The sequence below is a fragment of the Eriocheir sinensis genome, chromosome 51 (assembly GCF_024679095.1).
Source record: "Eriocheir sinensis breed Jianghai 21 chromosome 51, ASM2467909v1, whole genome shotgun sequence".
NCBI lineage: Eukaryota > Metazoa > Arthropoda > Malacostraca > Decapoda > Varunidae > Eriocheir > Eriocheir sinensis.
The window spans coordinates 10,955,907-10,964,038 of NC_066559.1; positions in this window are offsets into that span (position 1 = coordinate 10,955,907).

The window sequence follows — 8,132 nt, forward strand, 5'->3', positions numbered from 1 at the left end:
TAGAATTGAAGGGAACAAGGTAGAAGGATGTGATGGAGATGCTACAGAGGCAGAGAAGGGATATATAGGTTAGGGAAGGTTTCTGGAGGCGTAGAGAAGCTAGCGTGGTAGTCTTGAGCCGGCGAACTAGATGCGAATGACCAGCTAGCGTTGAGAGTACAAGGAACATAGGTGAGGGAAGGTAGCTGGAGGCGGAGAGAAGCTAGCGTGGTAGTCTTGAGCCGGCGAACTGTAGATGCGAATGACCAGCTAGCGTTGAGAGTACAAGGAACATAGGTGAGGGAAGGTAGCTGGAGGCGTAGAGAAGCTAGCGTGGTAGTCTTGAGCCGGCGAACTGTAGATGCGAATGACCAGCTAGCGGAGTACAGGGAACATAGATTAGGAAAGGTAGCTGGAGGCGTAGAGAAGCTAGCGTTGTAGTCTTGAGCCGGCGAACTATAGATGCGAATGACCAGCTAGCGTTGAGAGTACAGGGAACGTAAGGCAGATGCGAATGACCAGCTAGCGTTGAGAGTACAGGGAACGTAAGGCGAGGTACAGAAGGAACGTGTTGGTGCAAGCTAGAGGCGAATGAGTACAGCTAGCGTTGCGTGGGTGAAGGAAGACATAGGAGCATCTAGCGATCCCGATAAGTGGAGCGAAGCGAAAGGAACTTGTGAGGGAAACTGAAGGTGAAGGAGCAGCCAGCATTGAGGGTAAAAGGCCGGCGTCGTGTGGGTGGGGGAAGTTTTAGGCCAGAGAGATGGAAGGGCTGCGACTCGTGTGGGTGAGGCGAGCTATACCGACGAATGACCAGCTCGTGTTATGGGTAAAATCGTAAAAGTATCTTAGGGCGAGGTAGGAGTTTGTGAGGGAAGCTGGTATGTTGTGTGAGAGAGGGAAGTTATAGATTCGAGAGAGAAGGGAAGGGCTGCTGGATCTCGTGTGTGTGACGAAAGCTATGGGTGAAAGGGTAGTATTAGGAGCGTATGGCAAAGCAGAAAGGATTTGTGAGGGACGCTGAAGAAGGAGAAGAGCTTTTAAACTTGTGTGGGTGAGGGACGATGCGAGAGAGAAGGAAGGACTGCTGAATCTTGTGTGTGTGACGAAAGCTATAGGCGAAAGGGTAGTATTAGGAGCGTAAGACGAAGTAGAAATGACTTGTGAGGGACGCTGAAGGAGAAGAGCTTTTAAACTTGTGTGGGTGAGGGACGAAGCGACAGAGAAGGAAGGACTGCTGAATCTCGTGGGTGAGGCAAAAGCTATAGGCGAAAGGGTAGTATTAGGAGCGTAAGACGAAGTAGAAATGACTTGTGAGGGACGCTGAAGGAGAAGAGCTTTTAAACTATTGTGTGGGTGAGGGAAGAAGCGAGAGAGAAGGAAGGACTGCTGAACTTGTGTGTGACGAAAGCTATAGGCGAAAGGGTAGTATTAGGAGCGTATAGCGAAGTAGAAATGACTTGTGAGGGACGCTGAAGGAGGAGAGCCTTTAAATTTAAACTTGTGTGGGTGAGAGATGAAACGAGAGAAAAAAGGAAGAGCAGCTATCGTTACCTGGGAGACTGAAGCTACAGGCGAAAAAGTAGTAAATAGGAGGCGAAGTGAAGCTGGTGGAGAAGATTTTATAACTGTGTGGGTGAAGGAATCCATAGGCGAGAGAAAAGAGGAAGAGCAACGTCATGTGTGGGAGGAGGAGCATAAGGCGAAGGAGAAGGAATTTGTGGGGGAAGCTGGAGGCGAGGGAGTAGCGATGTGTGGGTGAGGGAACCTAGTGTCGTATTTTAAAACATTTTGCCGCCCAAGTTCATATATTTGACAAGGCTTTCGTATGAGTTTAGGGCATTTCCAGGAGTAGTTTCATGACCCTGATGTTAGTTTGATCCTTCTTCAGTAGCATGAACCTAAAAAAAACACTCATTAGAACCCGATTCATTCATTCTTTGACCTTTAGAAATAGTTGATGTGTGAAGCGAAGGGGTCTTGTAATGCCCGCCCTAGATTCGTGAGAGAAGGATAGGGCTGCATCTTGTGTGGGAGGCAAGCTATGTAGAGACGGAGACGCAACCAGTGTAGTGGGGAGCGTAAGGTGAGGTAAGGGATCTTGCTAGGGAAAGCTATAGGCGAGAGAGAAGGAGCTGCAGGAAGGTCGCTGCATATAATGTGGGTAAGGCAAGCTAGGGACGAAGGAGAACATATACTTGTGGGTATAGGGAGCATTAGGTGAAGTATAGAAGGAAGGGAAGCTGAGGGTTATGTGGGTGAGGGAAGCTATAGGCGAGAGAGCGAAGGAAGGGCGCTGCGTCTTATGTGGGAGAGGCAACCAAGAATCGAAGAACCAGTAAAAGGAAGCGAGGAAGAAAGAAATTTGAAGGTAGCAGGAGGAGGAGAAACTTTGGTAATAACTGCGTGGGTGAAGGAATCTATAGCCGAGAGGGAGAGAGAGAAGGAAGGGCGCTGCGTCTTGTGTGGGAGAGGCAACCAAGAATCGAAGAACCAGTAAAAGGAAGCGAGGTAGAAAGAAATTTGAGGGAAGCATGAGAAGGAGAAACTTTGGTAATAACTGCGTGGGTTAAGGAATCTATAGCCGAGAGGGAGAGAGAAGGAAGGGCGCTGCGTCTTGTGCTGTGTGGGAGGCCAAGGTCAGTCTTCAGGGCCCGGCGGAGGGGATAAGGGAGTCACTGTACCATTTTCGTCCATCCTGTGAACCATCTGCCAGCTGTAGGGCGCGCTCTCTCGTGTGGGGGCACTCGTACGGAGGAAGCTCATGTTTAGAGGCGCTAACACGAAGAGATTTGGTGACCTCATATTAGATCATTGCCTATTCAAGTACTGTGTGTGTGTGTGTGTGTGTGTGTGTGTGTGTGTGTGTGTGTGTGTGTGTGTGTGTGTGTGTTTTGTCATTTCCTAATACGGTTATATATTCTGACACTATATTCTGAGTCTCCTGAAGTGAGTGTGTGTGTGTGTGTGTGTGTGTGTGTGTGTGTGTGTGTGTGTGTGTGTGTGTGTGTTTAATGACATGTATATTATTATCTTATGTAATTTTTTTTTTTTTTTTTTAGTGTGTGTTTTATTGATTTACTATATTATTTCTAAGTAATACGTGTGTGTGTGTGTGTGTGTGTGTGTGTGTGTGTGTGTGTGTGTGTGTGTGTGTGTTCAGAGAGACTAATACGGGAATATCTGCTGACCTTATAACCTTCTTTTCTCTGTGTGTGTGTGTGTGTGTGTGTGTGTGTGTGTGTGTTCGGTAACGTGATACGAAGGCAAGAATGATGATCGTGGAAGACCGGCGACTTCACATAAACAAAACACACACACACACACACACACACACACATACACTTCCCCACCTCCCTCCCCCCACCCACTCCCCACACACAAGACGAATAAGTTTAAGATTTAGTGACCATGCTGAGAGGGGGAGACAGAGCGTGACTTCTTGGGCCATTTTTCTGCTAGTCTTCGTAACAACATATGGTGCTCGGGACCTCGGTGGTCGGCTTCTGGTTAAGTCCATGGACATTTACAAGCGCTGGTGTGTGTAGGAACGGGTAGGGAGGGAGAGGGAGGCCTTACCAAATTACCGTACTCAGCACCTAGCAATTATAATCTCTGTAAACCCCAAAACTGTCGCACTCCACATAAGTATAACGGTATGCAAAATAACGTACGAAGGGCAATATTCTTATTTAACATATTTGACAAGAATTTCGTAAGGGGCATTTCCAGGGGTTGTTTTATGACCCTGGTAGTAGTGTGACCCTTCCTCTGTACCGTGAACCTTGTATACCACTCATTATGACCCGACTGACCTCCTTTTCGACCTTTGGAAATAGTTGATGTGAGAGAAGATGTATGAGGCAAACTAACTTAGTAATGGCCATATTCTTTTTAAACAATTCGACGCCCCAGAACACATATTTGACAAGACTTTCATAGGAGTTTTGGGGGTATTTCCAAGGGTAGTTTTATGACCCTGATGGTAGTTTGACCCTTCCTCTGTACCGTGAACCTAAAATACCACTCATTATAACCTGACTGGCCTCATTTTGGTAGTTGATGTGAGAGAAGATGTGTCAGGTAAAATAACTTACTAATGGCCATATTCTGTTTAAACATTTCGACACCCCAGCACACATTATTTTACAAGACTTTCATAGGAGTTTTGGGCATTTCCAGGGGTAGTTTTATGACCCTGGTGGTAGTTTGACCCTTCCTCTGTACCGTGAACCTTATATACCACTCATTATAACCCGACTGACCTCCTTTTTGGTAGTTGATGTGAGAGAAAATGTGTGAGGCAAAAGAACTTCGGGTCATAGTCTAAAACATTTCTGCGCCCCACAACACATATTTGACAAGACTTTCGTAGGAGTTTGGGGCATTTCCAGGGGTAGTTTTATGACCCTGGTAGTAGTTTGATCTTTCTTCTGTGCCATGAATCTAAAGTACTACACATAACATCATCCCGACTGGTCTATTTGGCCTTTGGAAATACTCGATGTAAGAGGCGTAAGCGTTTGACAATCCCGAACTTATTATTGTCAGAAACTTAGTGATAGATTATTTTACACGATAAGGAAGGATGAAGTGAAGGTCCTCTGATGCTGTTTTGATTCTCGCATTTCGGAATAATTATCGCACGTTTTTACAAGCGCTAGTGTATGAAAAAAAGAAAAAAGAAAGAAAAACTATTGTCAGAGTGTTGATTATAATTAGTGATATATCTTAAACGAGAGGAAAGAATAAATTAAAGGTCCTGATCGTGTTTTGATTCTCGCATTTAGGAATAATTATATCGAACATTTAGAAGCGCTGGTGTGTGTGTGTGTGTGTGTGTGTGTGTGTGTGTGTGTGTGTGTGTGTGTGTGTGTGTGTGTGTGTGTGTGTGTGTGTGTGTTAATCTATTCGCTATGACATTTCTACAGATTAAGTAGTTTGGTATGTGTGTGTGTGTGTGTGTGTGTTAATCTACTTGCTTTGACATTTCTACAGATTAGGTTAAGTAAAGTTTGGTATGTCTGTGTGTGTGTGTGTGTGTGTGTGTGGAGTGGCCGGACTAGTTAGCGAGGGACTGACATATGAGACCTTCTCCACGCCGTGATGACTCCCTGATGTCTTACACACACACACACACACACGTCACTTCAAGAGAGTACAGTGTCACCATATATTTCCGGATTTGGTAATTTAAATAAAACACACATACACACACACACTCCCCCTCACACACACACACACACACACACACACACACACACACACACACACACACACACACACACACACACACGTCACTTCAAGAGGATAGTATAGTGTCAGCACATGTTTCCGTATTCGGTAATGTAAATAAAACACACACACACACACACACACACACACACACACACACACACACATGTTGCGATCTTAAACTAAATCATGTAGACATACCAGTGTCATAGAAAATTAGATTAACACACACACACACACACACACACACACACACACACACACACACACACACACACTCACACACACGTTACGATTTTAATCGTGTTGATATGCAAATAGATTAGAACACACACACACACACACACACACACACACTCACACACACACACACACCAAACTTTACTCAATCTGTACAAATGCCAGAGCAAATAGTTAACACACACACACACACACACACACACATACCAGTGGCAACCAAGCATTTAAACGTATTTCAAAAGGCCACAGAGAGAGAGAGAGAGAGAGAGAGAGAGAGAGAGAGAGAGAGAGAGAGAGAGAGAGAGAGAGAGAGAGAGAGAGATTAATACTTCCATGACACTCAATACCAAAACATCATCATTGTAATATATATACCTACTTGTAAACCAACCAATTAACACTTCGAAAAACATTTACCTTGCATCGGACCCTGACTTTGTGCGACCATAAGGAATATAAAACTGACTCACTTTCTTCTGCAACTAAAAAAAAAATGGTAGGATGCTCTGAGCCGACGCCCTTTCGATCCCATCCCGCCCACACCCAAAACCAGCTCTGAGGCCGCCCACCTGCACTCAGAACCCAGTGAAATGAGACCCCCGTTGATGGCCTCTGTGGGTGTGAATTAGCACTCGTATTACCAGATGTTTTGGGCTCATGTTAGGACGTTTTTCATAAGGCCACAAAAGAGCTACTTCGCTGTCATGCAATCTACCGCCAGGCTCAGGAAAGCACCCATGGGAACCTCTACAACAACTTCTGCGAGAGACTTTTGAAATGGATATACTAAGGTTTGGAAGAGTCTTATGATTAAGCCAGAGAGGAGCTATACGTCGGGTTGTCATGAGTGTTTTTCCTGTTCACAGCGCGGAAGCCTTGCAAAACTACCACCAGGCTCAGGAAACCACCCATGGGAAGCCCTACAACAACTTCTGCGAGAGACTTGAAATGGATATACTAAGGCTTGGAAGAGTCTAATAATTTAAGCCAGAGAGGAGCTATACGTCGGGTTGTCATGAGTGTTTTTCCTGTTCACAGCGCGGAAGCCTTGCAAAACTACCACCAGGCTCAGGAAACCACCCATGGGAAGCCCTATAACAACTTCTCCGAAAGTCTTTTGAGGTGTTAAAAGGCCACAGAGAAGCTATACCTCGGGTTGTCATGCGTGTTTTTCCCGTTCACAGCACGGAAGCCTTGCAAAACTACCACCAGCCAGGCTCAGGAAACCACCCATGGGAACCCCTACAACAACTTATGCGAGAGCCTTTTAATTAAATAGAATGGAAGGGAAATGGAAGGGATTAATAATACGGACCTAATAAACTTTCCTGTGGGGCCTGTTAACTATCTACCAGAGCCGCCACCGTGTCCTTCACATTTGCACGAAACCGGAAGAGAGAGTCCGAGTCCACTTACCGTAAAAGGCCGCAGGAGTTGTTGTTGATGTTTAGGTGCTGGAGGGGGCGAGGGTCACGTAGGGCGAGAGATGATCTTGTGGACAGAACTACCCAGCTTCAGTAGCGGTCTGTTCGTCTGTTCTTAGGCGTTCACGAGTTACTATAATCCAATCGTTCAGGGCTCTCTCTTCTGTGTTTGTCTTACGTTATATGCTCCAGCGAGAACGTATGGGCAACGTAGCCTACGTATGGATATCTTGTGGACAGAACTACCCAGCATCAGTAGTGGTCTGTTCCTCTGTTCTTAGGCGTTCCTGAGTGACCATAATCCATCGTTTAGACTTCTCTCTTTTTCTAGTTGTTCGTTATAAGCTCCAGACGTTCATTTATCAGAGAGGAGAACGTTTGCACAACCTCCCTTGAGAATCGTTCATCTGCGTTCACTCACTGGTAACCTTATTTTCCCTCCTCTCAAGTCTCTCTTTCCTCTAGTTGCCTCACCTTATAAGCTCCTGCCGTCCATATCAGAGTGGTAAGAACGTACGCATGCACAGCTTCACTAGAGAACCGTTCATCTGCATTCACTGTTAACCATACTCTTCCTCCTTCGTTCAGGCCTCTCTCTCTCCTCTGGTTGCCTCACATTACAAGCTCAAATTCATGTCAGTGGCGAGAATGTACCCCCATGCAGCCGTTCATCTCTGCATGCATTCACTGGTCACTTTTCCTCCTCCTCCGTTCATGTCTCTCACCTCACTAACACGTTCACAAGAGCCAGTCAGGTCCAGGATATGTGTGTAGGTGGGACTGAGACCGGTATGTGCAAGTAAGTGCCTGTGGATCTGTCACCGCTCACCACGCCTTTCTCCGGGGCATCACGTCACACACAGACACACACACTCACACACTGTAATCCTCCCCTTCAGCGGCTCAGCACACACTCCCCTTGCTCCCTCCACTCTCCACTGACACCTTCTCCTTATCTCTCCCACTTCCTGCATTGCCTCGAGTCACCGTATCGCGAGGAGTAGATATCGCAAGCCATGACGAAGGGAATGTTCACTGCGTGGTGGGTCAGTTATGGACGGCAGGATGAAGCACTATGACCCTCTCTCTTGCGCGGCCCTCTGTCATCTGTCTGGGTGTCTGGGGTTGTGCTGGCTGGTGTGTCTGGCAGCCCTCCCCAGCCTGCCTGTCGCCCCTTTCTTTTTCCACTTGTTGCTACTCTCCCTGCTGGCTGGCCCTTGTTATTTTCGTCTTCCTGCCCTTTCCCAGCCTGCC